The sequence below is a fragment of the Siniperca chuatsi genome, linkage group LG5 (assembly GCF_020085105.1).
Source record: "Siniperca chuatsi isolate FFG_IHB_CAS linkage group LG5, ASM2008510v1, whole genome shotgun sequence".
NCBI lineage: Eukaryota > Metazoa > Chordata > Actinopteri > Centrarchiformes > Sinipercidae > Siniperca > Siniperca chuatsi.
In genome coordinates this window covers 10,854,715-10,864,754 of record NC_058046.1, presented here as the reverse complement: position 1 = coordinate 10,864,754, position 10,040 = coordinate 10,854,715, and the positions used below count along the sequence as shown (strand labels likewise).

The 10,040-nt window shown below is 40.8% G+C and overlaps 1 long non-coding RNA gene across 1 annotated transcript; it reads left to right on the top strand.

The window, feature by feature from the left end:
• The first annotated feature begins 181 nt into the window (after positions 1-181).
• LOC122876742 lies at positions 182-4,862 on the top strand. Its single transcript, XR_006378125.1, has 3 exons — positions 182-425; positions 4,272-4,375; positions 4,499-4,862. It is a non-coding gene; the product is annotated as an uncharacterized LOC122876742 (long non-coding RNA).
• The last annotated feature ends 5,178 nt before the right edge of the window (positions 4,863-10,040 follow it).

The following is a 10,040-nucleotide window of genomic DNA, read 5'->3' as shown; positions in this document are numbered from 1 at the left end:
GAGTTTGGAATTGACGAGCTGTTGTAACTTCTTATCAAAGCGTCTGATGACTAAAATCTTTTACTCAGTTTAGAACATTTAGTAAATCCACAAGGATCTTAAAAGGTGTATCATAAAATCATGGCTTAAAACCGGTTAATGTCAATTTATGACGGTGATTGTGTCGGACATAGACCACTGACCAAAGACTGTGTGTGTGTGTGTGTGTGTGTGTGTGTTTTGAACAAGGCTTTGAGTAATTATTATCACCCAGACATAATAGTTTTATTTATTTATTTATTTTCATGTTATAATGTGGATGCTGGGGTGGGCCACCAACAGAGTGGAGGGAGAAGGAGAAGGAGGATAAGAGGAAGGCCGTCGCCCCCTGACCAACCACAAATATCTCCTCCAGGACCAGGAAGAATACCCCATTCCGATGCAAGGTATGCCAGGTGCCCCTGTGTGTGATTGTGGACAGGAACTGCCATGGTGCATATCATATTTAGGGATATGCATTGACAGGAAAAACAATGACAATCCCTTGCCAACTAATGGGCATAACTCATAAACACAATCCAAACAAATGTGTACATTTTTCTTTAATATTATGGTTTGCAGTGCTGTTTTCAATAAAACAAGTTAAAATAATTTCTGTTTTTGTTTGTTTGTTTGTTTTATGGGCTAAAATCTTATATTATAGAAGTCATTATTGAGTGACATATCATTAGCAGAGGTTGTGCTGATTCTGGGGACGTTGAAACTGATGATACTGTAAAAAAATAAGGCAAGACACAAAGATATGCAAAAACAAAGGTCTTAATGTGGGTCTCAGAGGGTTAACACCTAACTTATAACTATTTTGGGTCATGAATATAACTCCAATGCCGGGGCAGGTAGTTTTCTCAGGAAAAACCACTGTTGCAAAAGAACAATCTTTTTTTTGTATTTTGATCTGAGTGAAACTGAATCAGCAGAACTTCAGTCTGAGTTGAATATTTACTAGTAAGACATCAAATTATTCAAATTTTAACACTTTTATTAAATCATTCAAAAAATGCTACATTTTTTGAATCATTAAACATATTAGACTTTAGAGTGTCCAACAGCTGCATGAATTTGAGAAATGTGGGAGGAAACTGGAGCACCCGGAGTAAACCCACGCCACCACAGCAAACAACACACAAACTCAGAAATGCTCAGGACCCAGAATCAAACCCTTGCTATTTGGCACCCTGAGGTTACACAGTTGAGGTCGCCCTGAGAGCTCAAGTCCTGCCCCAAATCTAGGTAACCTCTTGCTCCACTGGTCTCTGTTAAGCGACAGAGACCGGTAGAGGAGAAGATAACCTGGATGTAAGGTAGGACTTGAGTTTCTTATTGCATTCATTTCGAAGAAAAAAAAAAGACCACAGAAAATGTCTTCCTTCAAGATGAATATTACATTTCAACTAAATGACATCAACTTTATTTCTGCGTCTGAAGATGGGCTTGGGGCTTGGTTTGTGGCTCGGAGTTGACCTTTTCAGTTCTATGCCATCCATATCACATATAATCGAAATTCCAAGCATGCACAATAACGGCGTGCCTGCAATGTTACGGTTGCATTGTGGGGAAATTAACAATGGGTGCGTTATGTTTGGAACATGAGAGAACGTGCATCCAACTTCACACACTTCAACCCAAAACTGAGACAGTCCTGAACCCCAGGGTCCTTTGATTGTAATATCACGTTTATACATCTTGCCTCCTGGAGATGAATTCATAAATGAGGCCGTCGATCCCGTATCAGCTAAGAATGTGTACTTTGTTCCACAGACTGTAGCATCAAAGTAGGGATCCTCGTCTGGCTCGAAGTGCAGAGAAGGGTAGGGCTCCAAGTTTTCAGTGGGAGTGATTCTTTCAGTTTTCCTTATTACTATGCCCGATTTTTTGCAATGCATTGTAAGGCCAAGTGCACACAGAAGTTTTATTCCGGCCAAATTGTCTTGGCATGCTGGGTTAATGACAAATGGGTGGGGTATCTGTGAAATACCCAGCTGCTTGCATTCAACTAGACATGGTTTGGTCACTGCAAACGTATGAAACGGTCCTACGAATGTAGCTAAAGTTTCAGTATTTTGAGACATCTTCATGGATTTTCCTCTTGATTTCAAAACTGATATTTGAGATCCGGTGTCAGCAACCACTTTGTAGCAAGTGGAATCAATTTTGATTGTAAAGACTGGGGACTTATCAGGACGGCTGTGGAGAGGGGGTCTGAAAAGTGCAATAAAGGGCTTGGAGAAAGCTTTGCACAAAAAAGAGCAGAACCTACAGATGGCGCAACATGATGTCAGGTGATCTTTTAAAGAATCTTTAACACACATTTGAGTTGATGGGCCCTCTGAATTCATTGACTCTGATGAGAACTTCTCTGGGTTCTCTGCAGGTACCACTGTTCTGACTGGTGACTGACAGCCATCATCAGTGCCTTGCCGTAGTTCTTGCTTCCTGTGTCTGCATTGGAGTGAGTCACGTGACTTCAACAATCCCCACTGTTCTGCTGCTGGGCCAAGAGCGTCAACGTTAACCTCTGGTGCCTCCTCAATCTGTGAAGTTTCTGTTCTGTCCATGGTATTTGTGACTGTATTATGATCAGTTATATTCGTTTTCACGCTCTGGTCTGTAACACTAGTAGACTAGAAGAATGTGTTGGTGGGGTGAATTTATCTTCTATTTATAACTTTGTGTGTGTTTGTGACTTCAGCATCTAAGGAATTCTATAGAGCGTTTGCATTACGTCACGGTTCGGTAATATATGCGGATTGACGTCACGCTGTGTTGCATATTGGGACGGGGGCGCCGTCTTGTGGGGAACGCGCTGTGTTGTTATCTGTGCCTGCTATGGTGGTTAACAGCTACCTGTTTCCCTTCTGTTTTGGTTAAAAAGTTGGTTAAATCGGTCAGATCTGATGGAGGAGGGAAATGGACCCTACCCGGAGAAAAATGTGAAAAAATCCTAGACGCTCATGAACAGTTTGCAGCGGCTGGGTGCAAGATCTGCTAATTCACAAGCGAAACCGGACACCGGCAAATGTGCGACAGCACATTCAAACTTGCAACGATAAGGTGGCACACCTCTTAACTCTTTTCAATTATTAAACCACACACAATACAAAACTTTCAAAAACATCCAGCCATGTGAATATTTTTTTGAGTCATAGGCTGAGCTTTTGGTAGCCATGTCAACACAAGTTACACTCAGAATCAGAAATACTTTATTGATCCCCGTAGGGAAACTCTTTGTTACAGCAGCTCGCCTTTACGTCAGTGCACACAGGAGAAAGTACTAGAAAATAATATGATACACTATAAAACAGGTCAGAAAATAAATTAAGTATCAGGTCGGTATAAGTATAAGATAAACTAAGTGTCGAGTACCAAGTGGGTTTACCGGTTGATGATGAAAGTACAGTATAATAATACAATGTAACCTAATAAGTAATAGTAATAAGCGGAGGTGCATGTACTGTCGAGAGTAATAGAGGTATATAATATCAATAACAATAAATAAGAAAAACTAACATGGGAAAACTAATATTGCACGAGAGTAGTACACAGAATATTGCACAATTATTCAATTATGGCGGAGATGTAATGCTCAATGTCCACTTTAGTGACCTAGGGTCATACAGACTAACACTTAGAGGGAGGAGTTAAATAGTTTGATGGCCACAGGCAGGAATGACTTCCTGTGACGCTCTGTGGTGCATTTTGGTGGGATAAGTCTTCTGCTGAAAGTACTCCTTTGCTTGACCAGCACGTCATGGAGTGGGTGGGAGACACTGTCCAAGATGGCATGTAGTTTGGCCAGCATCCTCCTCTCTGACACCACCGCCAGAGAGTCCAGCTCCACCCCCACAATGTCACCGGCCTTACGGATCAGTTTATTGAGTCTGTTTGCGTCCGCTACCCTTAACCTGCTGCCCCAGTATGCAACAGAATACAGGATAGCACTGGCCACCACAGACTCATAAAACATCTTCAGCATTGTCCAGCAGATGTTGAAGGACCTCAGCCTCCTCAGAAAATAGAGGCGGCTCTGGCCCTTCCTGTAAACAGCTTGAGTGTTCTTGGTCCAGTCCAGTTTGTTATCCAAAGTCAAATCGAAGTCAAATCTTCTGAGTAATCAGTTTTTTTCTTGAATAATTGTTTGAAAAATGATTTGTTATCATTATTGCACTGTGTGTGGCCATAACTACACAGCTGAGATGATGTTGGTGTGACCTCTAACTTAGTCCTGCATACAGGCCGACACATCACTACAGTTAGCTGCAACAAGGCATGTTGTCTGCCAGACCGACCCAGCACAGAGCCACACTGTTGGACTCTTCAGCCTCACATCGAAGTGCAGGTTAGTAGCCTGATATATGAGGACTACTTTGAGCTACAATGAGCTGTTGCAGCCTTTAGTAGTTCTACCAATATTGCTATGTATTTGTTTTACAGGTAACACTGAATCTGCCATGTTTTACAGATCAGGCGTTCCTGGGCCAAATTTAAACCAACTTTTGAATTTACTTCTGCCAGAAAAAAATGAAATATGCATTTTGAGATGCCATTTGAGGAAGAGGGAGACGAGAACATTTACAACCTCAGCCACCCAGACGCACGTAAGACTGTGCTTGGCCAGACTTGGTGGATAAACTTAAGGGAGCGGCACCGTTATTGCCTTACTGCCCGGACCCCAGACATCATCGACCGTGGGATGGCATCAAGAGGGGGACCATCGAGGACTACTTCAGGCTCCACACCACATTTATTTATTTCATTTTTTGTCTTGTGTTAATTAACAAAAAGGTGTGTTATCATTTAATAAATATTTTCATATTTTCACTCATCTTCTCTTATTTGTCTTTTCATTCCAAAAATTACCATTTCATGCATGAACACTTGTTTATAGTTATACTATAAATCTTACTCTGCACTGAGTGCATTACATATATGTGTGTGTTTATAATTGCAAAATTGAATGCGTCATCAGGTATTTTGCAAGCGTTTGAAATGAGAAGAGTTAACAAAACATCAGCGGGTGGTGGTATACACTCTAAATGGAAATTAAGGAGCCTTTACTATTATCTTAATTTGGAGGAAGGAAGTACGGTCCTGGATGTGTTTACACCAGCAGCACTCAATGTTAAAGGGACAGTTCACCCCAAAATCAAAAATACATATTTTCCCCTTTGTTTTGCTGTGAGTTGCCGTGTTTTGGAGATATCAGCTGTAGAGATGTCTGCATTTTTGAATATAATGGGACTATATGGCATTCGGCTTGTGGTGCTCAAAGCGCCAAAAAACTACATTTGGAAAAACACAACAGCAACGTCTCTTTCCAAAAATCATGACCTGGTTACTCAAGATAATCCACAGACCTTGTTGTGAGCAGTTTCATGTGGGAACTATTGGTAGATCAGAAAATAGTTCCTACGTGAAACTGCTCACAAATCAACAAAAATGCCGACATCTCTACGGCTGACAGCTCCAAAACTCGGCAACTCGCACCAAAACAATATAAAAAGGATTTTGGGGTGAACTGTCCCTTGACAGCTAGGCGATACGGTTGTCCGACTCAATTAAAGAAAAGCCATTCAACCTGATCATGATGGAAAGTTAGATGTAACTGGTTTTGCAGCCAACCCAATAGCACTTTGAGATTCTCTGTTATCAGGTAACATCTGTCCACATCCAGAACTTGGTGGCCTCTGTTGTGGGCTCCATAGCCTGTGAGCTGTTTCCCCACACACAGGACAGCCTGACCTTCCATTGGTGGTATGGCATCCACAAGAGAAGCCGGTAGGTGAAAAAGCCTCTGGAGTGGGGGCCTGCTGATAAATGAGCCTTGGCTCTGGTGGCTCATACCACAGTTTCAGGTCAGTGCCCACACGCTGGTTCTTCCACAGAGCTGCTAAAATCCATTTCTGATCCTGAGGTGGTATGGTCTTTATCATCTTTGCTGGGAGCCAGCAAGGCTCTGAACCAGGAGCAGGCTCCACATCTTCAGTCAATGGAGTGTGCAGAGGGCCAGTAGCAGGGCGGGCCGAGGGCCCAGCCATAGATGGAGCAGATGTCCATGTCTGCCATATCCAGCACTCGTAACAGTGCTGGACATGGCAGACGAGTCAGAAGTGCTAGTGACGGGCTGAGAGAATAAGAGCAGTTTCCAACATCATAAATAAAATAATTTATCATTATTAGGCATTACAGTCATGGAGATTAAAACATTTCAACATATCTTTATAGAATGAAAATCTCACTATAGTTAACCCAGGCATAAAAAGAATAACAGTGAATATATTTTAAAATAAAATCAACCTGTGTCATCCTCCTTACATTACCTTGCTTGCGTGCTTCTCAGCCTACTTAAGCAACTTAATTTTGTAGAAGTATTGTAGAATAAAGCAAGATTAAAATCCGCCAAGTAAATCCAATTGATCTAGATTTAAGGGTAGATTTAAAGCTATATTGTGTTTTGCTTTGGGCATTTCACAGCTTCCATTGTGTAACACTGTAGGCCTATTTATCGCCTTCGAAATGCTCCGTACCGTCCGTACTGTACTATAGTGTACTGCTCCCCAAAGAAAAACGTTGTACAGAGTACAGATTTACACATGGCTCTTTTTTTCTTCTAAACCAACCCCAGCGGGGCTCCGTAGAAAAAAGAAAAAGGGGCGACATTATTGCGAGCCAGGGAAAATAATAACAAATGTTCATTAGTCATTTTTGTGAGTTCATTTTGGGGAAATGTGTATAAAATGATGCAAAAATATCTACAATCATTTTTATTTGATGGAATGGTGCAGCCATAAAACATGGGGTGTTGGGTTTGAATATTTCACGCAGTGGAACAATATAATGTAGAGTATATGTGATATTGTTAGTGAGAAATCATTTTAATTTGCTGGTCCCTTCCCATGATAAGAGAAGTGATGTGTGCTAATGAGGCTGAGCTCAAGGGGGAAAGACTAAATTTCTCATTTGGTTTAGTCTAAAAAATCTTAAAAACTGAAAACTCAACGTCATCCTACACCCATTACTTGCATATTCAATTAACATTTCATCACTCAGAATGGGAATTTTCTATTAAAACTAATTAAATTATTCTTTTAGAAAATAACTGTCATTCAAATATGGAGTCAGGAGGTCTCTCACTGTTGTGTTAAAAAATATGCCAAATAAGTCAGTTTGTTTATATGTCTGTTACTTTTATCAACATCAGAATCAGGATCTTCACGTCTGTAGGAGCCACAGAGGGCTCCACAGTACTCTCCACCTGCTGTATCACAGCCACAGACAGACTCTATCAGAGATACAATCACACTTAAAACCTGATTACACAAAAATTCATTTGAGCTTGCTTCAAGATTAAGTTAAACACTTTTCCAGTGTGGTTGACAACACCACAAATTCTGTAACAGCTTATTCCAGCATTTCACTGAAGCTCAATCACATTCTACAAAGTGAGATATCCTTATCCGAAACTTTCTTTTTTTAAATATCTGCAGCATTAAATCAAATGGAAATAAAATTTGTCTTGTTCTGTTTTGTACAATTTTTTAATTTGACTCTCCTGGATAAGCAACACAAATGGTGCATAAAAATTACAGTATTAAAACAGATCACAAATCACATTTTATTTGACAAAATTCATCACGTCCTGCTCTCAACTGGTATGGATTTATCTTCAAACACAGGAACCTTAGAAACATCTATCTACAGTGGTGTGAAAAAGTGTTTGCCCCCTTCCCGATTTCTTATTTTTTTGCATGTTTGTCACACTTAAATGTTTCAGATCATCAAACAAATTTAAATATTAGTCAAAGATAACACAAGGCCCTGTGTGAAATAGTGATTGCCCCCTAAACCTAATAACTGGTTGGGCCACCCTTAGCAGCAACAACTGCAATCAAGCGTTTGCAATAATTTGCCATGAGTCTTTTACAGCGCTATGGAGGAATTTTGGCCCACTCATCTTTGCAGAATTGTTGTAATTCAGCCACATTGGAGGGTTTTCGAGCATGAACTGCCTTTTTAAGGTCATGCCACAGCATCTCAATAGGATTCAAAGTCTTCATTTTGTTCTTCTTCAGCCATTCAGAGGTGGACTTGCTGGTGTGTTTTGGATCATTGTCCTGCTGCAGAACCCAAGTTCGCTTCAGCTTGAGGTCACGAACAGATGGCCGGACATTCTCCTTCAGGAGTTTTTGGTAGACAGCAGAAATCATGCATTTATCACTGCAAGTCTTCCAGGTCCTGAAGCAGCAAAACAGCCCCAGACCATCACACTACCACCGCCATATTTTACTGTTGGTATGATGTTCTTTTTCTGAAATGCGGCGTAACTTTTACACCAGATGTAACGGGACACACACCTTCCAAAAAGTTCAACATTTGTCTCATCGGTCGAAAATACTCTGGACAAAACTTTTACTTTTTGGAAAAATATACGTAAAGCATCAAAAGCACTCATTGTGCACAATGATGCCATATATTGTACAATGCTATAACAGCTTTAATTTATTGTATTTGTTTTACTGTTGTAAGGAGCTCACTGTGAATAGGAGACTTGATGGAATGGTGCACACTGACATTGAGAAATCTGTGAATGGAGATTTTTATATGTTGAAACTCTCAAATTTTAATTGTAGTTGGATGTTACTGTTAGTGACTTTCTAACAAAATCATAATGTTGGAGGAAGGGAGCTCTAGAAGGTAAACTGGTTATGTAAAAATGTATTGAGTTATGTAGCTAAGTAGTACAAATATATCTTAACTTAACACCTAACATAACTATTTTGGGTCATGACTATAGCTCCAATGCCAGGGCAGGTGATTTTCTCATGAAAAACCACTGTTGCAAAAGAACAAAGTCTTTTCTTTGTATTTTGACTTGAGTGAAACTGAATCAGCAGAACTTCAGCCTGAGTTAAATATTTACAACTATGACATCAAATGATAAGATAAGAAATTCAAATTTTAACACTTTTATTAAATCAGTTGTTACATTTATTTAAATCATTAATAATTTGCATGAGAAATGTGGGAGGAAACCGGAGCACCCAGAGTAAACCCACGCCACCAAATTAGACAATACACTGTGAGGTCGCACCACCGAGGTGGCCCTGAGATCTCACGTCTTGCCCCACATCTAGGTACCCTCCTACTTCACTGATCTCTGTCCTATATAAGCCAGTGGAGGCTAACCCTAGTTCTGTGTCTAAAGCAGTGATTCCCTTCTACCAAATGAATATTCCCATAGGCCCGACGGTGTACGTCGGACTAGAAAGATTGGGAACCGCTGCTCTAAAGGGTGCAGTGATGGCTTTGCCCACAGAGGAGAAGAACCTGTTGATGGTGGAACGGTTCTTTACTCTTTCTGGGTACTTCAGGTAAGCTTTGAAATACATGGAAAAGTAGCTGTCAATCATTGAGTCTTCTGAATCCACGTAAATTAGCACGATCAATGCACTGCCCCACTTTTGGCGCAGGACATTATAAACAGATTTGGCATGGTTTTCAAAAGTCTCTTGGGTGATTTCATAATCAAAATCGTCATCCTCCATATCAGCCCATATGAATTCGAACAGGCGTTTCGTGTTTGTCTCTTTACTTCTTAAGGTCCACGCCGACTTTGCTTTTTTGAAGATCCGCAAAACTAGTTTCTCCACAAGTATCCTGACATGCATTTTGAGTTGCTGCTTCTTTTGCCTTTTTTCTTCTGACTCCGAAAACCGTATGTGCCTCCTTTTTACACACCTCTCGGGGTCAGAGACCTCTGTTAACTGTGATTCCACTGACTCAGTGTCCGTTGAGCCAGCTGTTGCACTCATAACCTCTGATCCTCCTGAGACGCTCTCCAGGGTTTCTGGTTCCATAGATGTGGCTGGTGACTGACAGCGGTCTTTAGTGTCTGCCACCTGTTCTTCCATATCTAGATGTGCATCAGTGTCCACTTGTATGTAGGTGGTCTGGCTTGTTCTCTGTCTACCTGATTGAGGTTTGCACAGATCTTTCATCTTGTC